The 25,450-nt window shown below is 36.8% G+C and overlaps 1 protein-coding gene across 1 annotated transcript in view; it reads right to left on the bottom strand.

The window, feature by feature from the left end:
• The window catches only part of BCKDHB (branched chain keto acid dehydrogenase E1 subunit beta), a 406,736-nt gene extending 383,167 nt beyond the window's left edge, over window positions 1-23,569 (bottom strand). Inside the window, exon 1 of the mRNA XM_077162317.1 lies at window positions 23,298-23,569. The gene's annotated coding sequence lies outside the window, so the exon portion shown is untranslated. The remainder of the gene's footprint in view (window positions 1-23,297) is intronic.
• Between the last annotated feature and the right edge of the window lie 1,881 nt (window positions 23,570-25,450).

Here is a 25,450-nt window from a genome sequence, read left to right as displayed (position 1 = left end):
CCTGAGCTGCACCCAGCCCCCATGGCCACTGTACCATACCTCCACAACCCCGTGACCTGCACCCTATACTCACAGACACCAGCATAGTGTCCCTGACCCATGCCTATACCTGCAGTGTTGTGCCCAGCCCAAGCCCAGCATCCTGCTCCACACCCATCCTGGAAATGCAAAGCTTTAGGCTACTGAAAGAAATGAACTTCCAAAGTAACCCTATCAAGATATTTACATACTTCAAAGGCAACAGAAGATCACTAAGCATATAAAGATGCAGACAGATATAGCCCAGCTTAGTGACCAAATTAAAGCACCATACGAGACACAGTCTTTGGAACAACTAATCAAAGATGTTCATATAACTCTACTAAATAAATCAGTGGGTTGGCTAAAGACATAAAGTAGATTAAGAAGACACTATAAGAGCATAAAGAGGAACTTAAAAGAATAAATTTAAAAATAGCAAATATTACAGAGATTAAAGATGTTGTAGACCAAATAAAAAATATACTAGAGACACACAACAGCAGATTTGAAAAGGCAGAAGAAAGAATAAGTGAACTAGAGTACAGGACAATTGATTTTGAATACAAAAAAGAGCAAATGGCAGGAAAAGATGAAAAATTTGAATTGGATCTCAGGGAAATGATAGACAAAACAAAGCACATAAATAAATATAAGAATCACTGGTGTCCCAGAAAGAGAAGACTAAAAGGCTAGGATGATTAGTTGGGGATAAAATGGGGGAAAGCTTCCCAACCCTTATAAAAGAAATAAATATGCAAATCAAAGAAGCCCAACAAACACCATATAGAATAAATCCAAATAGGTCTTCTCCAAGGCACATACTAATCAGTCTGTCAAATGTTGAAGAGAAGCAGAAAATCCTGAAAGTAGCAAGAGAAAAACAATCTACTGCATATAAGGGAAACCACAGAAGACTGAGTTCAGATTACTCAACTGTTACTATGGAGGAGAGATGGCAATGGTATGATATATTTAAGATCCTGAAAGAGAAAGACTTTCAGCCAAGAATTCTGTACCGAGCCAAACTGTCCTTCAAAACTGTGGGAGAGATTAAAATTTTCACAGACAAACAAATCCTGAAAGAATTTGTCAGTGAGAGACTGGCCCTATAAGAAATACTAAAGGGAGCTCTGCCAGCTGAAAAAAAGACAGGAGAGGGAGGTCTGGAGAAGGGCACAGAATTGAAAATACCAGTAAGGGTAACTTAAAAGATAAAAAGAAAGAGGGAGGATGTCTGGGAAGATGGCCAAATAGAGTTGTTCAAGATTAGCCCTACTCCATGGAAAAGTTAGAGAAGGGACAGGAGCGTGGCTGAGGTAGTGATTCATGAATGCAACTGACTTGGGAGAGCTTTCTGCACCACACTGGGCAGCCTTCTGCACCACACTGGGCACACTCAGGCTGAGAAACTGAGAGGCAGAAAGCTGGAGCCTGACATGGAGAAGTGGAGCTTGCAGGAGTGCATGGACAGGAGCCAGGGACAAAGAAGTAAGCCAGGCCATGCTTCTCAGGTGTGCTACCCTTACCAGCACAGCCCCATGACTGGCGACTCACCCTACACCCCACACAACCAAATCCTGTCACCTGCTCCCATTCCCCATGCTCCAGGAACCCCCAATAAATCAGCCCCCAGTGTAAGTAACTACCCCACCCCCCCACCCCAAGTGCAGCCCAACCCACCTCTCCTGCACCCCCTCCCAAGCACTACCTCTCCCTCCCTGTTCCCTGCAGGCTGTTGCCAGCACATAAAGGCTGCGGGCACTAACCTCCATATGCAGGCTACCTTTGCCCCCTGCCCATAGTGTCACACAGCCTCATTCCCACTCCCTCTGAGCTATGCACATCGGTATATGTCACTCCTAGACCCAGGCATGCACAAGGACCCCCAATCACATCATTCAGCTCTGGGAAACTCAGTTTACACCAATCCTAGAACCACTCATGTGCACAGCCCTCAGCTATGCTTCACAGCACTGAAAAAGTGCTGACCTGTACAGTTGGGTCACATCTGCCCCCAATCCATAAAGGCATAACACCGACCTGCTGCCACAGCCCTATGCATGCACACAAAGAGCTCCATGTCTGAGATCCATGCACACCATGCTCACAGACAGTGCACCCACATAGCTACATCCTCCCTGGCTGCTAGACACCCACATCCCCAAGTATCATTCTAACATCCCAATCTGTGCCTAAATCTGCCCTAAAACAAATCACTGCACTGAGTTCCCCACACCATGCCCTATTTCCTGCTGTATATCCACCCCACAAAAACAAGGCCTTAGACTACTGAAAGAAATCAACTCCCAAAGTAAATCAATCAAGATATTTACATGCCACAAAGACAGTATGAGATCACTAAGCATATCACAATGCAGACAGATATAGCCTTACATAATGACCAAAGTAAAACACCAGAGGAGACACAAGACAATGGAACAACTAATCAAAGATGTTCATACAACTCTCCCTAATAAAATAAGTGGGATAGCAAATGAATAAAGGAGATAAAAGATAGTAGAAGAGCATAAAGGGGAATTTGAAAGAATAAATAGAAAAATAGCAGATATCATGGAGACCAAAGACTCTGTTGACCAAATAAAAAACATACTAGAGGTATGCAACACCAGGTTTGAATAGACAGAAGAAAGAATAAGTGATATAGTGGACAAGATAATTGACTTCAAAGACTCAAAACAGCAAATGGCAAAAAAGATGTGGAAAAAAAATTGAATTGGATCTTAGGGAAATGATAGACAAAACAAGTGCACAAATATAAGAATCATTGGTGTCCCAGAAGGAGAAGAGAAAAGTAAAGGTCTAGGAGGAGTAGTTGAGGATATAATCAGGGAAATTTTCCCAACCCTCATAAAGGACATAAACATACAAGTCAAAGAAGCCCAAAGAACTCCAAGTGGAACAAATCCAAATAGGCCTTCCCCAAGACACAAACTAATTGGTCTCTCAAATGTTGAAGAGAAGCAGAAAATCCTGAAAGTAGCAAGAGAAAAGCAATGTACTACATAGAAGGGAAACCAAATAAGACTGAATTCAGACTACTCAACTAGCACCCTGGAGGTGGGAAGGCAGTAATATGATAGATTCAAGATTCTGAAAAAGAAAGATTTCCAGCCAAGAATTCTGTACTCAGTGAAATTGTCATTCAAAATTGAGGGGGCAATTAAAGTTTTCACAGACAAAGAAGTCCTGAAAGAATTTGTCAATAAGAGACTGGCCCTACAAGAAATACTAAAAGGAGTTCTGCTGGCTGAAAAAAAAAAGACAGAAGATGGAGGTCTGGAAGAGGGCACAGAATTGAAGAGTACCACTAACAGTAATTTAAAGAATACAAAGAGAAAGAGGGGAAAGAATATACAGATATGACAAATAAAATAGAAAAAAGATAAGATGGTGGAATCAAAAAACACTTTTTCAGTAATAACTTTGAATGTTAAAGGACTATTTTTGATTAAAAGATACAGATTGGCAGAATGGATTAAGAAACATAATCCAGCTATATGCTGCTTTCAAGAGACTCATCTTAGACACGGGGATGCAAATAGATTGAAAGTGAAAGGATGGAAAAAGACTTTCGATGCAAGTTGAAACCAAAAGAAAGCAGAGTAGATATACTAATATCAGACAAAATAGACTTTAAGTGTAAAGATATCATAAGAGACAAAGAAGACACTATATACTAATTAAGGAGTTAATTCACCAAGCAAATATAACAATCATAAATGCTTATGTTCCCAATCAAGGAGCTCCAAAGTACATGAGACAGACATTGGAAAAACTGAAGGAGCAATAGATGTTTCAACAATAATAGTAGGAGACTTCAGTACACCATTCTCCCTTATAGATAGAGCAAGCAGACAGAAGATCAACAAGGAAATAGAGAAGTTAAATAACTTGATAAACGAATTAGACCTAACAGACATATATATATATAATTGCACTCCAAAGCACATGGATATACATTCTTCTCTAGTGCTCATGGAACATTTTCCAGGATTGATCATATGCTTAGGCACATAACAGGACTTTATAAATTTAAAAACATTGAAATTATTCAAAGCACTTTCTCTGATCACAATGGGATGAAGCTGGATCTCAATAACCACCAAAGAATGAGAACATTCACAAATATATGGAGATTAAATAACACACTTTTAAGCAACCAGTGGATCAAAGAAGAAATTGCTAGATAAATTGGTAGCTATATGGAGATGAATGAAAATGAGAATACAACTTATCAGAACTTATGGGATGTGGCAACGTCTGTGCTGAAAGGGAAATTTATGGCCCTAAATGCTTATATTAAAAAAAGAAGAAAGAGCAAAAATGGAGGACTTAACAGTATTCCTGGAGGAACTTGAGAAAGAACAGCAAACTAATCCCAAAGCAAATAGAGGAAGAGTGTGGTAGTTAGATTCAGTTGTCAACTTGGCCAGGTGAAGGTACCTAGTTCTGTTGCTGTGGACATGAGCTAATGGTATGTGAACCTCATCTGTTGTTCACTACATCTGCAGTCAGCTAGGAGGCATGCCTGTTGCAATGAATGATGTTTGATCTAATTGGTTTGTGCTTAAATGAGAGAGCTCAATGTAGCACAGCCCAAGCAGCTCAGCATACCTCATTTCAGCAATCAGCAGCTCAGCCCTCACAGCTCAGCCCAGGCTTTTGGATATACAGAAAGAAATCACTCCAAGGAAAGTTGCTGGAACCCAGAGGCCTGGAGAGAAGGCCAACAAAGATCACCCTGTGCCTTCCCACGTAAGAAAGAACCTTAATTGAAAGTTAGCTGTCTTTACTCTGAAGAACTAATGAAATAAGTCCCCTATTGTTAAAAGCCAATCTGTCTCTGGTGTGTTGCATTCCAGCAGCTAGCAAACCAGAACAAAGGAAAACAACAAAGATTAAAGCAGAGACAAATGAATGGGAGAACAAAAGAACAATAGAAAGAATCAGTAAAACCAAAAGTTGGTTCTTTCAGAAGATCAATAAAATTGATGGGCCACTAGCAAGATTGACAAAGGAAAAAAGAGAGAGGATGCAAATAAACAAAATCAGAAATGAGAAGGGGTACATTACCACAGACCTTGAAGAAATAAAATAAATCATAAAAGGATACTATGAACAACTATACACCAACAAACTAGACAACTTAGATGAAATGGACAAATTCCTGGAAACACATAGACAAGCTATACTGACTCAGAAAGAAATAGGATATCTCAACAAATGAATCACAAGTAAAGAGATTCAATCAGTCATCATCAAAAATCTTCCTTCAAAGAAAAGTCCAGGCCCAGATGGTTTCACAGGGAATTTTATCAAACATTCCAAAAAGAACTAACAACCAATCCTGCTCATACTTTTCCAAAAAACTGAGGAAAAAGAACTCTATGTAATTCATTTTATGAATCTAATATCATGTTAATATCAAAACCGGGTAAAGATGCTATAAGAAAGGAAAACAACAGGCCAAGCTCCCTAATGAACATAGATGTAAAAATTCTCAACAAAATATTAGCAAAATTCTCAACAAAATAATCTGCCAACACATTAAAAGAATTATACACCATGACCAAGTGGGGTTCATACCAGGAATGCAAGGACAGTTCAACACAAGAAAATCAATTAATATAATACAGTATATTAACAAGTCAAAATGGAAAAATCACATGATCATCTCAACTAATGCTGAAAAAGTATTCGATAAAATTCAGCATCCTTTTCTGATGAAACACTCCAAAAGATAGGAATCAAAGTTAACTACCTTAATATGATAAAGGGAATATATGAAAAATTGATAGCCAACATCATACGCAATGGTGAGAGACTGAAAGCTTTCCCCCTATGATCAGGAACAAGACAAGGATGCCCACTGTCACCACTATTATTCAAGAAGTTCTAACTAGAGCAATCAGGCAGGGCAAAGAAATTAAAGGCATCCAAATTGGAAAGGAAGAAGTAAAACTTTCATTATTTGCAGATCATATGATAGCATACATGGAAGATCCTGAAAAATTTACAGCAAAGTTACCTGAGCTAATAAACAAATTCAGCAAGGTGGCAGGGTATAAAATTAATGTGCAAAAATCTGTAGCATTTCTAAACACAAGCAATGACCTAGGTGAAGAGTCAGTTAAGGAAAAAAATCCATTCAAAATAACAAATAAAAGAGTCAAGTACTGAAAAATGAACTTCATTAAGAATGTAAAGGACTTGTACACTGAAAACTGCATAACATTGCTAAAAGAAATCAAAGGAGATCTAAATAGGTGGAAAGACATTCCCTGCTCATGGATAGAAAGGCTAAATATAGTTAAGATGCTAATTCTCCCCAAATTGATCTACAGATTCACACAGTACTAATCCAAATTCCAAAAACCTACTTTGAAGATTTGGAAAAGCTAATTACCAAATTCATCTGGAAGGGAAAGAGACCCCAAATAGCTAAAAAGCATCCTAAAAAAAAGAATGAAGTGAGAGGATTAATATTCTCTGACTTTAAAACCTATTATAAAGCCACAGTGTCAAAACAGTATGGTACTGGCACAAAGATAGAAGCATTGACCAATGAATCAAATTGAGAGTGGAGAAATACACCACCAAATCTATGGTCAATGGATTTTTGACAAAGACCCAAATCCTCTGAACTGGGACAAAATAGTCTTTTCAATAACTGGGCATGGAAGAACTGGATATCAATAGCCAAAACAATTAAACAAGACCCCTAACTTACACCCTACCAAAAAAATTAAAGTGGATCAAACACCTAAATATAAGAACTAGCACCATAAGGCTTCTAGAAGAAAATGGATGGAAACATCTCGAAGATCTAGTAATATGAGGTAGCTTCCTAAATTTTATACCCAAAGCACAAACAACAAAATAAAAAAACAGATAAATGGGAATTCTTCAAAATCAAATGCTTCTATCTCAAAAGACTTTGTCAAAAAGGTGAAGAAGCAGCCAACTCAATGGGAGAAAATATTTGGAAGTCACATATCAGAGAAAGGTTTGATTTCCTGTATACACAAAGAAATCATACAGCTCAACAACAAAAGAACAAACAACAAAATTATAAAATGGGGCTAAAGATATGAATAGGCATTTTTCTGAAGAACAAATACAGGTGGCTCAAAAGCACATGAAGAAATGCTCATTTTCATTGGCTATAAGGGAAATGCAGATCGAGACTACAATGAGATACCACCTCACACCTATAAGAGTGGCTGCTATTAAACAAACAGGTAGCAGCCATGTAAACCATGTTGGAGAGGATGTGGAGAAATTGGGACACATATGCAATGCTGGTGGGACTGTAGAATGGTCCAGCCACTATGGAAGACTGTTTGGCAGTTTCTTAGGTAACTAAATATCGAGTTGCCCTATGACCCAGCCATAGCACTACTTGATATATACACAAAAGAGTTGAAAGCAATGACACAAAGAGACATTTGTACACTGATGTTCAGAGCAGCATTGTTCACATCACCAAAAGTTGTAAACAAGCCAAATGCCCATCAACAGATGAGTGGATCAACAAAATGTGGTATATACATACAATGAAATATTATGCAGCAGTAAGACAAAAATGACATCCTGAAACACATGAGAAGATGGATAAGCCTTGAGGGCATAATGCTGAATGAAATTAGCCAGACACAAAAGGATAGAAACTGTATGATTCCACTTTTATGGCCAGCATAAAGGTATAATCAGAGGCTTATAATACAGAATATAGCGGACTTCGAGAAACATAGAAGCTAGAGATGGGTGAACGGTTAGCTAATGAGGTTGAACTCCAATATAAGGGGATAGGAGTGAAGGTGGTTCTCTAGTGGATCTATAAGTAATATTACCATATTGAAGATGAACAAGATTGAAAGGGGTTATATAGACCTATGTGTCCCACTGATTCACACTAGAAATATGAATGAGTTCTTGTAAGAACTACTTCAAAGATATGATTCTTGTATAAACAGTGTTTAAGTCCAGGGTAGAGGGGGAAAACTGTTATTGCATGCTATTAGCTATATTTAAAAGGAAACCATCAGCACTACCACAACAATAGCAGAGGTAAATAATGGGGGGAGGGACAAGAGTTAAGAGGAGGTTTAGATTTCCTTTTTGGTGAGGATGTGTTTATTGGTTTTCTTTCTCTTGGGAACTAATGAAATTATCTAAAATTGAAAATGTTGATGGACTGTGGACCTTCTACATGATGCCCAATGAATGAAGGTGACAGAAGGATGCACTGATGGAGAAGTAGATTAGCAAACAATGGTATATGCTTATGAACAAAAGTTGTGCTCCTACAAAAAGGAACAAAGTCTTGAGGCATGCAACGATGTGAATGAACATGTGAGACATTTGGTGAGACAAAATAAGCCAGAAACAAAAGGACAAGAATTGTATGGTTACCTTTAGAAAATGCTTTTAAGAAAACAGGGGCCTAGATTGTAAGCTTTTAGAGCAGACACATTAAGTCCAGAGTGGTGATTATTATTTCTGGACTTTGAGAGGCTGTTTTATATATATATATAAATATATATATATTACCTGATGTCATGGTCAGGGACATGTGTCAACTTGGCCAAGTTGTGGTACCTCTTTGTCTGGTTGTCCTCATGGCAATGTCCTCTGTCTGTTGCCATGAGGACATTTCAGAGAATTAGATCATGATCACGCCAGCTGCATCCACAGCTGATTCCATTTGTAATCAGCCAAAGGGGAGTGTCTTCTACAATGAGTGATGCTTAATCTAATCATGGGAAGCCTTTTAAGGAGGATTCAGAAGAGACAGGTTCCATTCCTGCTTCAGCTGGGGAGCCTCTCCTGTGGAGTTCATTCAGACCCTCTATTGGAGTCGTCGGCTTCACAGCCTGCCCTACAGATTTTGGACTCTGCATTCCCGCAGTCACGTGAGACAATTTTATAAATTTTATATTTGTGAGTATTCCCTGTTGATTCTGTTTCTCTAGAGAACTCTAACTAATACATCTGATATTTAGAAATAAGAATGAAGCCAAACAGGTTGGGATTAAAGTACTTCAGAACATAGGGGTAAGGAAGACAGTGTCTATATTTCAGAACCACACATACTCTTTGAGACCAATGGAAGAAAGATTTATTTGGTCTGGAGCTGAAATTTTCTGTACTGCATAATCTAATTCAACTTATCTGTATAGCTCATTTGAACAACTGAAACACAGCACAGAATGAGAAGAACATCCTTTAATCCTGTATAGATTATTGTAATGTCTGGAAACATCCTAGAGTATATTAAGCAGATAATCAAAAAGTATTGGTAAAGTCCCCTGAGGTATGGGAGAAAGAATATGGAACTATTAAACCTTACCATCAGGGAATCTTCTGATACTCTGCCAAACTTTAGGGATACCCAAATCAATAGTCCATGCCCTTGATCATGATGCCTACTCTTATGAAACTTATGTAGGTAGCAGAGAAGCTTAGACTACCTATAGGCATGAGTGAGTTACTTCTGGAGGATCTCTTTTGTTGCTCATATGTGACCTCACTCTCTCTAAACCCAACTGTGCAAGTGAAATTATTACCCTCCCCCTGCATGGGACATGACATTCAGGGGTGAAGGTCTCCCTGGTGACTTGGGAGATGACTCCTGGGGATGAATCCAGACCTGGAACCATGGGATCAACAATTCCGTCCTGACCAAAAGGGGGAAAAGAAGTGTAACTAATAAACTATCAGTGGCATAGAGAGTTCAAATACAGTCAAGAGGCTACTCTGGAGGTTGCTCTTACGTAAGCTTCAGTTAGACATTGTTACCTATCATAACCTGCCAACCCCCAACCAGTAACTATTCCAGTCAATCCTAAAGAACATCTAGGGCAATATATAAGATTCCACAAGGGTTCCATGCACTAGGGTAACTTTCCAGAAACCTACAACCTCCAGATGGGTCCCTGCTCCAGATAAGTCTTGAAACCTAGCCCAGCTTCTCCAAAACATCAGATAATTGCAACTCCCTACCCCATATTAGTGACAGACCCTTCCAATATGAAAAATTTAGAATTGCCATAGCCCAAACACCCACAAAGAGAGGGATGGAAAGATCAAAGATGATGGTGGAGTTATACAGAGAAGATAGGATTTAGAAATGAATATGAATGCTGAATCATTAAATTGATATCTCTTTTAGTCTCTAGTATTTTAGAAGTAAAAATCTAAAATTGTGGAACTTTAACCCATGTTAAACTCTGAAATCTGTTCTACAACTAAATTGTGGTGCTGTGCTTTGAAATTTATAGCTTTTTTGTATATATGTTATTTTTCACAAAAAAGGAAGGAAAAAAAGTCGATTGTGATGAAAAAAATATTTAAACCTTCTAGAATCCTATATTCTGGAGCAGCTAGAAGGAAAAATCTGAGAGGGTCATATGGTATCCCATGACAAACTCTGGGATCTATCTTGTAACTACTTGTTGAAGAATGCTTTGAAAACTATTGCTTTTTTTATTTTGTTGCTTTGTATATATGCTATACTATACAATTTAAAAAGTTAAAAATTCAAAAAAAAAGGGGGGGAAAGAATATATAGATCTGACAAATTAAATCCAAAATATAAGATGGTTGCTTCAAGAAATGCCTTTACAGTAACAAGTTTGAATGTTAACAGACTAAACTTTCCAATTAAAAGATATGGATTGGCAGAATGGATTAAGAAACATAATCCAACTATATGTTGCTTATAAAAGACTCATCCTAGACACAAGGATACAAATAGATTGAAAATGAAAGGATGGAAAAAGATGGTCTACACAAGCTATAATCAAAAGAAAGCAGGAGTAGCTATATATAATACCAGACAAAATTATAAGAATTATATTTAATATCAGACAAAATAGACTTTAAATGTAAAGACATCACAAGAGACAAAGAAGGACACAATATATTAATTAAAGGGACAATTCACCAAGAAGAAATAATAATATTAAACATTTATGCTCCCAATCAAGGAGTTCCAAAGTACATGAGACAAACATTGGCAAAACTGAAGGGAGTGATAGACTTTTCAACAATAATAGCAAGAGACTTCAATACACCATTTTCCTCTGGTAGACAGAACAACCAGATAGAGGATCAAGAAGGAAATAGAAAATTCAAACAATTTGATAAAATAACTAGATCTAACTACATATATATATAGGTCATTCCACCCCAAAATGTGAGGATGTACATTCTTCTTTAGTGCTCATGGAACATTCTCTAGGATAGATCATATGCTTGGGCACAAAAAAAAGTTATTTATAAATTTAAGAACTTGAAATTATTCAAGCACTTTCTCTGATCCACAATAGAATGAAGCTGGAAATCAATAATCATCAAAGAACCAGAACTTTCACAAATATATGGAGATTAAATAGCACGCTCTTAAACAATAAGTGGGTCAAAGAAGAAATTGCTAGATAAATTGGTAGCTATCTGGAGACAAATGAAAATGAGAGTACAACATATCAGAACTTATGGGATGCAGCAAAGACTGTGCTGAGAGGGAAATTTATTGCCCTAAATGTCTGTATTAAAAAAAGAAGAGCAAAAATCAAGGACTTAAGAGCACACCTGGAGGAATTTGAGAGAGAACAGCAAACCAACCCCAAAATAAATAGAAAAGAGAAATAACAAAGATTAAAGCAGAGTTAAAAAGAGTGGGAGAACAAAAGAACAACAGAAAGAATCAACAAAACCAAAAGTTGGTTCTTTGAGAACATCAATAAAATTGATGGGCCACTAGCAAGACTGATAAAGAAAAAGAAAGAGGGGATGCAAATAAACAGAATCAGAAATGAGAGGGGGGTTGTTACCACAGACCCTGAAGAGATTTAAAATATCATAAGTGTATACATGAACAACTACATGCAAATAAACTAGACAACTTAAGTGAAATGGACAAATTCCTGGAAACACATGAACAAGCTACAGTGACTCAAAAAGAAATAGAAGATCTCAACAAACCAATCACAAATAAAGAGATTCAATCAGTTATAAAAAAAAAATCTTCCTGCAAAGAAAAGCCCAGGCCAAAATGATTCACAGGGGAATTTTATCAAACATTCCAAGCAAACTAACACCAATTCTGCTTAAACTTTTCCAAAAAATTGAAGAAAAAGGAACACTACCTAACTGATATGAGGCTAACATCACTTGAACCAAAACCGGGTAAAGATGCTATAAGAAAGGAAAACTACAAGCCAATCTCTCTAATAAACATAGATACAAAAATTCTCAACAAAATACTAGAAAAATTGAATCCAACAGCACATTAAAAGAATTATACACCATGACTAAGTGGGGCTCATACCAGGAATGCAAGTATGGTTCAACACAAGAAAATTGATTAATATGATACAGGACATTAACAAATCAAAAGGGAAAATCGCATGATCCTCTTGATTGATGCTGAAAAAGTATTCCACAAAATTCAATATCCTTTTTTATATAAACACTTCAAAAGGTAGGAATCAAAGGTAACTTCCTCAATACGATAAAGGGTATATATGACAAACCCATAGCCTGCATCAACCTCAGTGGTGAGAGACTGAAATTTTTCTGAGATCAGGAACAAGGCAAGGATGTCCTCTGTCACCACTATTATTCAACATTGCACTAGAATTTCTAACTACAGCAATCAGGCAGGAAAAATAAATAAAAGGCATTCAAGTAAAACTTTCATTATTTGCAGATGACATGAAAGTATACATGGGAAATCTACAACAAAGTTATTTGCGCTGATAAACAAGTTCAGCAAGGTGGCAAGTTATAAAATTAATATAAAAAATCAGTAATGTTTCTATACACAGGCAATCCTGAGGTGTCAATTAAATTATTTTATGAAATTATTCAATGTTCCATTCAAAGTAGCAATTAAAAGAATCAAGTATCTAAGAATGAACTTAACTAGGGATATAAAGGACTGGTAAACAGTAAACTACATAACATTTCTAAAAGAAATCAAAGAAGATCTACATAGGTGAAAGACATTCCCTGCTCATGGACAGGAAGGTTAAATATAGTTAAGTTGTCAATTCTACCCAAACTGATCTACATATTCAATGCAGTACCAATTAAATTTCCAACAACCTACTTTGAAGACTTGGAAAAACTAGTTACCAAATTCATTTGGAAGGGAAAGAGAACCAAATAGCTAAAAGCATCCAAAAGAATGAAACAGGACTCCTACATTACACCCTATATAAAAATAAACTCCAAGTGGATCAAACACCTAAATATAAGAACCAGTACCATAAAGTCCTAGAAGAAAACATAGGGAAACATCTTCAAGACCTATAGTAGGAGGTAGCTTTCTAAACTTTACGTCCAAAGCACAAACAACAAAAGAAAAAAATAGATAAATGGGAACTCCTCAAAAGCAAATGCTCTTGTGCCTCAAAAGACATTGTCAAAAAGGTGAAGAAGCAGCCAACTCAACGGGAGAAAATATTTAGAAATCTCACGTTAAATAAAGGTTTGATATCCTGCATACATAAAGAAGTCATACAACTCAACAACAAAAGAACAAGCAACCCAATTATAAAATGGGCTAAAGAGATGAATAGGCATTTTTTCTGAAGAGCAAGTACAGATAGCTAAAAAGCACAAGAAGAGATGCTCATTTTCATTAGCTTTAAGGGAAATGCAGATCAAGACTACAATGAGATATCACCTCACACCTGTAAGAATGGCTGCTATTAAACAGATAGGAAGCTACACATGTTGGATAGTATGTGGAGAAATTGGGACACTTATGCACTGCTGGTGGAAATGTAAAATGGTATAGCCGCTATGGAAGACAATCTAGCAGTTCCTCAGAAAACTAAATATTGAGTTGCCCTATGACCTGGCACTACCACTACTCAGTATATACCCAGAGGAGCTGAAAGCAGTGACATAAACAGACATTTGCATGCTGATGTTCATAGCAGCATTAATCACACTTGCTAAAGGATGGAAACAATCCAGGTGCCCATCAACAGACAAATGGCTTAACAAAACATGGTATATACATACGATGGAATATTATGCAGCAGTAAGACAAAATGATGTCCTGAAGCACATGACAAGAGGGATGAGTCTTGAGGACATAATGCTGAGTGAAAAAAACAGACACAAAAGGATACATACTGTATAATTCTGCTTTTATGACTATGGTAATGCTAAAACCAAAGGCTTATAATACAGAATATAGGGGACCTAGAGATTCATGGAAGCTAGAGACTTTGGACAGTTAGTTTAGGAGGTTGACCTGAAATGTAAGAGAATAGGTAGACGTGAAAGTGGTTCACTAGTGGGTCTATAAGTAATATTAGCATATTGAAGGTGAATATGATTGAAAGCGGCTGTATAGATGTGTCCCACTGATTAACACTATAAATATAAATAACTTGTTGCATCAACTACTGTAAAGGTATGAAACTTTTCAAAGAGTGTGTAAGTTCAGGGTACAGGGGGAAAACTGTTATTGCATGCTATGGGCTATATTTAACAGGAAAATGTCAATAATATCACAGCAACACCAGGGGTAAATATTGGGGGGTGGAGAAAGAGTTAAGGGGAACTTTGGATTTTCTGTTTGGTGAGGGTGTATTTATTGTTTATCTTTTTCTTGGGAACAATGAAATTATCTAAAATTACAAGTGTTGATAGATTGTTGACTTTGGCCATTATACAATGATGCCCAGTGAATGGAGGTGGCTGAAGGATGTACTGACTGAAAAGTAGATTGATGAATGATAGAGTGTATGTATGTATGTATATATATATATATATATATATATATATATATATATAATCAAATATTGTGCTGCTACAAAAAGGAACAAAGTTGTGAGGAATGCAATGGTGTGAGTGAACCTATTGGACATTTTGGTGAGACAAAATAAGCCAGAAACAAAAGGGCAAATATTGTATGGTCTCATTTAGAAAATACTTATGAGAAAACAGAGGCCTAGATTATAAGCTTTTATAGCAGTCACGTTTAGTCCAAAGCAGTAATTGTCTTTTGGATTTTCAGAGGCTCTATTATATATTATAACTTAGTATTTAGAGATAAGAACAAAGCTGATCAGGTCATTCAGAATACAGGGGTAAGGAAGACGTTGCTGTATTTAGAACTTCATCTACTCTTTGAGATGAAAGGAAGAAATGTTTATTTTTACCAGAACCTAAATTTTCTGTAGCGTATAATCTAACTCAAACTGTGTGGATAGATCTTTTAAACAATCCAAACACAGGGAGCTTAGAATAAGAATGAGGGCCTTTAGTTCTGTATAGCTTAATGTAAAGCTTGGACACATCCCAGAGTAAGATTTTATTAATTAGAAAATAAAAAGTATTGGCAAAGTCCCTTGAGGGATGGGGAAAAAAAAACTATGGAATTATTGAACTTTATCACCAGGGAAACCCTGGATACTGTGTCAAACATTAGGAACACCCAAATCAAAGGCCAAGCCCTTGATCTTGAGACTTGCTCTTGTGAAGCTCATGTAGGTCATGGAGAAGCTTACCCTACCTAAATGTATGCCTCAGTGTTACTTCTGGAGGACTTCTTTTGTTGCTGAGATGTGGCCTCTCTCTCTCTCAGCCCAACTCTACAAGTGAAATCATTGCCCTCCCCGCTATGTGGAACATAACATCCAGGGGTGAAAGTCTCCCTGGTGACATGGGAGATGACTTCCAGGGATGAAGTTGGCACTGGCACCATGGGATCAATAGTGTCTCACTGACCAAAAGGGGGAAAAGAAGTGTAACAAAATATCAGTGGCTGAGAGAATTCAAATAGAGTTGAGAGGCTACTCTGGAGGTCACTTTTATGAAAGCTTCAGTTAGACATTGCTACCTACCACAGCTTGCCAAACCCCAACCAAAACAATTCCTGCCAATTCTGAAGAATATCTAGGGCATTCTATAAGATTCTACAAATGTTCCATGCACTAAGGTAACTTTCCAGAAACCTACAACCTCCAGATGAGTCCTGAAATGCAGAGGGGCCAGCCTCTCCAGACCGTCAACTAGTTACATCCCTCTATCCCATATTATTGACAGCCCCTTCCAATATGAATAAATTAGAATGGGCATCACCCAAAAACCCCTAAAGAGTGGGAGAAAGATCAAAGGTGATGGAGTTATATACAGAGAAGTTACAGCTTAACAAATGAGCATGATTGCTGAATCATTATATTGATATTTCTTTTAGTCTCCAGTATCTTCCAGCAGCTAGAAGTAAAAACCTAAAATTGTGGAATTTTAAACCATATCAAACTCTGAAATCTGATCTATAACTAATTGTTACTGTGTGTGCTGGTTTGAATCTATGGTGGACCCCAGAAAAGCCATGTCCTTTAATCCTCATTCAATATTGCTTGGTGGGAGCATTTTGATTGTTCCCATGGAGATGTGCCTCACGGGTGGTAACTTTTGATTAGATGATTTCCATGGAGGTGTGTCTCCACCCATTGAAGGTGGAGTTGCTTACTGGAATCCTTTAAAAGAGGAAACATTTTGGAGAGAGTCCCTTTTGGTACAGCCACGAGAAAGCCAGCAGACACCACCATGTTCACCATGTGCCCTTCCAGCTGAGAGAGAGACATTGAACATCATTGGCCTACTTGAACCAAGGTGTCTTTCTCTGTATGCCTTAAATTGGACATTTCTATAGACTTGCTTTAATTGGGACATTTTCTTGGCCTTAGAACTGTAAACTAGCATCTTATTAAATTCCCCTTTTTAAAAGCCATTGTGTTTCTGGTATATTGCATTCCTGCAGCTAGCGAACTAGAACACTCTGTGCTTTGAAATTTATTGCTTTTTTGTATACATATTATTTTTCACACACAAAAAAAGTTGGTTGTGATATAAATGCACAACTCTATGATGATATGTGAAACATTGATTGTACACTTTGGATAATTACATGGTATGTGAATGTATAATATATATAAATTAAAAATTATTTTTTTAATTTTTAAAAAAGGAAGTAAAAAATGACATTCTAACTACCAACCTTTTCTCAGCACTCATCTTTCTGGATTGATGTAAAACATTCGTCACCATTGACTAATTCCTTTTCTCTCTTTCAGTCTGTCCATTCTCTTTTTCCTACAACTCTGCTATTTCCTTCAGAGGTTCCTCTTTCTTCTTCTACCCTTTAAATATTAGTATCCTTCAAAGTCCTGTTCTTGGGCTTCTACTCTTCTCAGTCCCTCACAGATCTCAACTGTTTCCACTTTTACTCAGGAACTGGTGGTGATGATGGCTTTCCTTTTTGAGGTTCTACTCTGCAGCAGAGAACTGTTAGCAATTTCCATATATTTTCTCTGAATCTCAGAGCAATTTTGTTAGTGTACTGGCTTGAAAGGATGCATGGGCTCTAGAAAAGCCATATTTTAATCAAAATCCCATTTCATAAAGGCAGAATAATCCCTATTAAATACTGCATGTTTGAATCTGTAATTAGATCATCTCCCTGGAGATGTAACTCAATCAAGAGTAATTAAGCTGGATTAGGTGATGACATGTCTTCACCCATTTGGGTGGGTCTTGATAAGTTTCTGGAGTCCTATAAAAGAGGAAACATTTTGGAGAACGAAGGACATTCAGAGAGAGCAGAGCAGAATGACATAGCCATGAGAAGCAGAGTCTACCAGCCAGTGACCTTTGGAGATAAACAAGGAAAATGCCTCCCGGGGAGCTTCATGAAACAGGAAGCCAGGAGAAGAAGCTAGCAGATGATGCTGTGTTCACCATGTGCCCTTCCACTTGAGAGAGAAACCCTGAACTTCATCGGCCTTCTTGAACCAAGGTATCTTTCCCTGGATGCCTTAGATTGGACATTTCTATAGACTTGTTTAATTGGGACGTTTTCTCAGCCTTAGAACTATAAACTAGTAACTTATTAAATTCCCCTTTTTAAAAGCCATTCCATTTCTGGTATATTACATTCTGGCAGCTAGCAAACTAGAACAGTTAGGGACAATTATAATCATTCTTCAAATGAACTAAGGCTCAGAGAAGTTAATTCACCCATGCATAGATTAAACACTACAAATGATTTAGCCTGGATTCAAACCCAAGTAAACCTGAACCCAATGCCTGACTTTTCCCGAGATATCCATAATGCTATCCAACGCTATCGACAAGTGGCAAAGATACAGCCAATACAGATCAAAAGACAGAAAGAAAATTTCAGAAATAGACTCAGGCATATGTAAGTAGTCGTATATTACACAGCTGGTATTTTAAATCACTGAGAAAAGGATGGTTTTTTCACATGTGATACATTGACATGAATAATTAAATACCTCCTTTATACCACATATGAAATTTTCAAATGGATTAAAATTGTCATGGTAAAAAATAAAACCATAAATGTTTACCTATATTTTCTTTATTTGCTTGTACTGTCTAGGTACATATTCACATCATGTGGAGGAAGGGAAAGAATTTGATATGTGCCACTAAAGGGGGAAAGCATAAATGAATCAGAGATTTGTTAATACACACACACACACAAACATTAAAACTTCTACGTGAAAAAATTCTTATAATGAATTTATAGCTCTGGGTCTATATTTCTGCTCCTACACTATCCATGCTGCTGGTTTCCTAATCAAGTAAAAGAAAGGTCTTTGAACTAGTATTCAACACTAAATTCAATTGCAACATGAGAGAAATATGTGTCAAGTTGGCTCAGTTGTGGTGCCCAGCTGTTTGATCAATCACTAGTCCAGGTGTTGCTGTGAAGGGTATTTGATAGATGGGATTAACACCTATAGTCAGTTGACTTTTACGTAAGCAATGTGGGTGGGTCTGATCCATTCAATTGAGAGCCTTAAGGGCAAAAACTGTTTCCCAGACAAGAATAAATTCTTTCTCAATACCAGCTTCAACTCCTGCCAAGTTTCCAGACTGCTAGCATGCCCGACAGTTTTCACACTTGCTGGGCCCCACAATCACTTGAGCAGAAATTCAAGATAAATCTAAAAATGTGTGTATATATGATATACACATATGTACATATACATACACATATATGCATATTTCTGTGTTTATAAATATGTATACATGCATATATAAAAAGATTTATTTAAAGATTTAGAGATCTGTTAGAGGAAGAGTATCTCCTATTGCTTCATTTTCCTTATAGAACTCTGACTGGTATACAAAGTAATAGATTACTGATAGTGTTGTGTTTAAAAATGCGGCTTGTATCCATGGCCAAATGAGCATGTTAACACTTTTCTCCACAGAATTAAACTCACTCACCCAAAGGCCAGGCTTGATCACCACATTATCTCCCCAATGGAAGCAAGAGAAGAAAAATAAGGAGAATGTGGGGGCTGAGCCACACATTCTCATTTCCTCCTCCCAACTTCACCAGCCATTTCAAGGCTATTGAATGAGTCTGGGATGAGAGAGAGGAAAGAGTATAAACTTAGCTGAAAGAGTATAAACCTTGTATATAGAATAAAGCAATGGGAAAGGATTCTCTTACCCCAGTATTTCTCCATTTCTATTGATAACTAGACTAGTGTAGAGTCTTTTCTCCGTCATTTGGAAAAATTTATGATATTCTCTAAACTAGTCTCCCCATCTCTGACCTTCACACCATCTTAATCATTCTGTGCAACACTTCCAACATCATGTTATAATCATGGGGCAGCTGCACAAAAACTGAAACTGGAATCAGCAAACGTGGATTCTAATCTTGGTTCTTTTACTCATTAGCTTATAACCCTGAGCAAGCAACTTTACTTCTCTCGGTTTTAGGAATCCTCATCCACACAATGGCATGATTAGAATATTCCTTCCTATTCCATGATAACATCAATTCAATTTACAAAAATTTTCCATAACTTTGTCTATAGTATAAATGCCTCAGCATGGTGTATGTAGCTCTCTATGAATTGACTAACAAAGACTTTTAGCCCTCATTCCCAGAACTTCTTATATTTTCTGTCTTTTCTACAAAATATGCCTCTAAAACATTTAGTACGGTTATTTCTGCGCCATTCTTTTAGCTGCAGGGCACCTCACCACTCCAAACATTGCTTCTCTGGAGACTGTTAATTCTAGAAGATCCACCCAAAACATTACTTCCTTCCTTAGCCATTTTTGGATCTTCACAGCCAAGAAGAATTCTCATGTTCAGATCTTCTATAAGAAATTTGCATGTACTGCCAACCTGATATTTTCAGTGTCTCTTTATTATAGTTTCTTGATTATGCATCTTTATGCCTGAGCTAAGTTAAAATTTTCTTCAGAAGAAGTGTATTGCATTGTATATTTTAGGATCCTTCTCAAGTGTCATGGATAAGAACAGATTTTCAAAACATATTGTACAGTGTGCAAATAAATGTACAATTAGGCTGGGGCTATATTTTTCATATACCCATCTGTGCCAGAGACCTTTACTGTGTACCAAATGGTCATGTCTTCTGCCTCTTCTTCTTTCAGCTAGGTGGGCCTTGTAACTAGTTCTGGAAAAGAGACTATGAATGAAAGGGATATTTCCTATCTGCAGGTCAAATGACCCTTCAGTTCCATCTTCCTGTGTTACAGCAACCTGAAATCTATATGTTTAGATGTCCATTTCATAAGACCTTGTGACATAGAGGCCAACTTGATGAAGCAAGTGAGATTTGTTACCATAGCATAGCCAACCCTATGCTGACTAATACACACCTGAAAAAAGGGTGAGGGTTACTCTGGTTTACTACGCTGCTCAAAACAGGTACCATGAAACAATTTGGCTTTTATAATGGCAATTTATTAGCTTACAAGTTTACAGTTCTGAGTCTTTGAAAACATACAAATCAAGGCATCATCAAGATGATACCTTCTTCCTGAAGACCAGTTGCCAGAGATCCTGGATTCCTGTCACTTGGCAAGACACAAGGCCGAGTCTGCTGGTCTCTCCTTTCCTTTCTGGGTTTCCTTCCTTCCAGCTTCTCACTTTGTGGCTTTCTCTGTCTGAATTTCATTCTCTTATAAAGGACCCCAGAAAGAGGATTAAGACCCAGCCTGAATGAGTAGTTAAGATCCTACTCACAAAAGATCCTCACCAAATGGTCTACATCCACAGGAATGGATTAAGTTTAAGAACATGTTTTTCTGGGGTACATTTAGCTTCAAACCATTGCAAGGGTAACATAGCCAACTGCTATTTTCTCAGTTGTACACAGAGTTACCAACAGCATCATGGTGGTAGGGTACCATATTTATTACACTTACTTATTTAAAATTAAAATTCTTCTACAAACAATCCATGAGAATAATGGTATTTTATAATAACATAATTTGTTACCTTATCATTTATACAATATACATTATATTGCATACTCTATGTCATTATTTATTATTTATAATAAATACCAAAGTGTTTCTTATACCCATTCTAAAGGTATTTTTACCTAAAAAAATCAGCTTTTTATGTAATACTTAAGATAAAATTAATTTTCCAGCTCTAAGCAATAGGGCAGAGACCCAAATAGAGAGTTTCAATCTTTAAGGAATGGTACTCCTTTTCCTTGTTTCTTGGAATTCACAACATTTTTACCACTTCATAAAAATGCAAGTGACTTTAAACAAGTGATGAATAAAACTGAGACTCAGATAGTTCTGGTAACCTGTGTAAGTTCGCACTAGCAGATCAGAGACCCAGTGCTACTCTGCTTCTACTATAAAATAATCCCACTCAGGAAAGTAACTTAAGAAGCCTTGGGAATGATACATTTGCTTTCTCTATCTTCTCAACAAGAATCATTCATTTCATTCTCTTTTCACTTTTTATTATGAAAATTTTCACGAATACACACAAAAATAGAGCTAATAGTACAATGAACCTCCATTTACCGGTCATCCAGGTAAACAAACATTAACATTTTGCCCTCTTATTCATCCACATTTTTGGCTCCTATTGTTCCTGGAGTATTGTAAAGCAAATATATCATTTCATCCTTATGCATGTCAGTATACATCTCTAAAAAAATTTGTATTTTCTTACATAGATATATTGCCATTATCACACCTAACAAAATGATCAATTTCCACACTGATTTTTTTAAGTTAATGAAAAAATTAATTTTGCTGAGGAAATTATTTTGAAACAATAACATCCTCATAACATCCTCTTGCGAAATCTGGAGATGCCCTCTGGTCTCACACAGCATAAGTTAAAATGCTTGGCTTTCCTGACTGCTTGCAAGGCTTGCTGAGGCATCATCAGGTCAAAAGGGACACAGTGCAGTCAGCAAACCAATTCTCCCTCCAAACAAGCCTCGTTCTTTTTTATAGTGGCAGGATGCCTTTTGTTCCAAAGATATCCTTAGATTAGTGGGCCTAGAATAGGAGAAGGGGCAAAATGTCTAAGAAGGGGCTCCTGAGACTCAAGGAAATTAGTCCCCAAATCTTTGAAGCATGGAAAAGCTGGTGTTGGCATCACTTATTGCTATTTTGCTTTGTATAGAGAAGATAATTAGAAAACAGCAGTGGATTATTGGAAAGGCTCTATCACCAGATTGAGGCTGTGAAGGCTAGGGACCTTGTTAGTTATTCATTACAGTAGTACTCTGAGCACATTACTTATAATCATTGATAAATAAAGTAAAGAAAAATAAGTTTTTGTAACTCAAAAACTGTGTGGTCCTGGGCAACTTGCTCATCCTTCAGCTTTAGTTTCCTCACCTGGAAATGAGGAATACTATTGCCTACCTCATATTAGTATCATCAATACTGTGAGGACTTGAGAAAATGTTCATAAATGGAACTCAGGAAGTACAATTATCCAGTAAACATAGGGCTGTGAGGGTAGAATATGCATTTAGAGATTTCACCAATAATCCCCAACTATTCCTTTGACCCAATTTTGGAGTATACATGACTTGTGCTCACATCTCTTTTTTTCTAAAAAAAATTTCAAGAGGTACATAAAATTTTAGGAGGGCAGAAACTGAATCCCAGGCCACCCATGAAGTATGATCATGAGAGGGAGCACACAGCTGGGGGCAGCAGCTCTGCTTCATTTAAGAGGGATTTTTCTTGAGCTCTGTGCCTAAAAGGCCTAAGTACTAGGCTTGAGACATCAGTGGAGAAATTCTAAGTGCTAACTAAAGCATAAAATTCAGTAGAAAAAAGAAACTCTCACATTGTTTTGTTTCTCACTTTAAAAAAATATATTCATTTTCAAATTTGAATAAGATTAAGAATTGCTGAAGCTCTTTACTTACTTTGAACAAGTCACTGAAATGTTTAGTTCCAAGAAAGAATCTGTGATGACTTAACAAGGCTTGGGGTAGGAGAAGAGGGGTAATTGAATCTCTTTTTGTCATCTCCTGGAGACGTGGGGAAGGAGCACAAGAAACAATTATAGAGAAGTCCACAGGGAACAGAGTCTCCATGAAGCTGAAATTCTTTTCCCCTCCTGAATCTACATCTGACTCAATTGCCTACACTTTGCACAGCTTGATGTGTGTTCAAAATAGTGCCTCTTTGGGCCTTAAAAGGACAACAGCTTGCTAAATGGGAAATTCATTACAGCAAAACCAAACACAATAATAGTCACAATTAGAAAAATGATAATAGAGGGTGCTTATTATGAGCCAGGCAAGTACTGTTTTGCCATAAATGCCCCTGACATGCAATATCTCCTGACAAGTTGCTGAGAGAAATGTAGTTAAGAGGTCAGTGAAGTTACTACTATTTCTCTCTAGTCTCAGATTGCTTTCTTGAACTTTATTCCTGCTGGGTTAATGTGAAATAAATTTCTGGCACAAAGGCTGAAATTTGCTCTATAACTGTGGACATTTTGGGTTTTTCCTCACTGTTGAAGGAGCAATTGAGATTGATAAATTTCTAAACATTCACAGCTCAAGTACTTTTTATTAACAGATCTTCAACCCAATTTCCTGTGTAATGTTAAGCTTATGAAGAACAAAAGTTGTCTTTGCTTCTTCTATTTTAGGGTTTTTAAAAAATATGTATTTCAAAATAATTTGAAACTTCCATAAAGCTGCAAAAATCATATAAAGAAGTCCTCTATACCTTCCACAGTTCTCAAAATGTTAGCATCTTACAAAACCACAGTAACAATCATCAATACTAGAAAATTAGAATTGATAATCATAGGCCCAATTCAAATTTTGCTATTTGACCCACTAATATTCTTATTCTTGCCCAGGATCCGATTCAAGACAGGATCACACATATCTAGTTGTCATCTCATCTAATTAATCCAGATTCTAGACCAGGGGTTAGCAAACTTATTCTGTAGAGGGCCACATAGTAAATATTTCATGCTTTGCAGGCTTTGCAGAAAAACAGCCATAGACAAGATATAAACAAATGGATGTAGCTGAGTTCCAATACAACTTTATTTAGAAAAAAAGGAAGCCAATAGGATTTAAACATACAAATTCTTGGATCCTACCCCAGACTTATAAGCCGAGAACTCTGGGTGAAGGAGCAGTGATCTGTGTTTTAACAAGTCTACTGGGTGATTACAATGACTGCTAAAATTTAAGAATACTGTCTAGACAATTTTTCAGTCTTTGTCTTTTAAGATCTTGACACTTTTGATGGGTGCAAGTCTGTTATTTTGTGGAATATCCTTCAATTTGGGTTTGTTTGACATTTGCTCATGCTTAAATTCCAGTTATGCTTTTTTTTTTCTTTTGGCAAGAATACCATAAAAATGGTATTCTTCATGTAGCTTGTCAGAAGGCATATGATGTCAATTTGTCCCTTTAATGTTGATGTTAACTTTGATCACTTGGTTAAAAAGTGTCTACTGTTCTCCCCTGTAAAAATACTATTTTTCTCTTTGTAACTAATAAGAATCTTATGGGAAGATACTTTAAGACTATGTAAATACTTCTGCTAGTTTTAGCATCCCGTAATAATTATGGCCCAAAATGATTATCACTGTGTTAGTTGCCAAATAGTGATTTTTCTATTTCCATCATTCTTTCTACATTTAATACTTAGAATTGTACATTAAGAAATAGTTCCTTGTCTCTCATTATCTATTAATTCAGTGATTTATTCATATCAGCACAGATTCATCTATTCCTATTTTATTCATGGGATATAATCCATTACTATTATCATCAAATTTTTTTTCCAATTGTTCCAGCTTTAGCCAATGGGAGCCCATTCAAGTTAATGTCTTTGTCATTTTGGCATGTTCCCTCATTTTTTTGAGGCTTTATAATTTACAGCTTGGTTACCTGCTCCCTGCATTCCTCTTCCTTAGTATCTGGGATTCAAGGAGTGTGTACTACTTTTACTTGTGCAAAAAGAATATTTAAATGGACAGAGAGAAATATGTTTTTTAAAAAAAGATGAAGAAATATCAACATAAGGTGACTGGTTCTCTAAATAT

Source organism: Tamandua tetradactyla, chromosome 5 (genome assembly GCF_023851605.1).
Source record: "Tamandua tetradactyla isolate mTamTet1 chromosome 5, mTamTet1.pri, whole genome shotgun sequence".
Taxonomy (NCBI): Eukaryota; Metazoa; Chordata; class Mammalia; order Pilosa; family Myrmecophagidae; genus Tamandua; species Tamandua tetradactyla.
The sequence above is the reverse complement of the archived record's forward strand: the minus strand, read 5'-3'. Positions and strand labels throughout refer to the sequence as shown.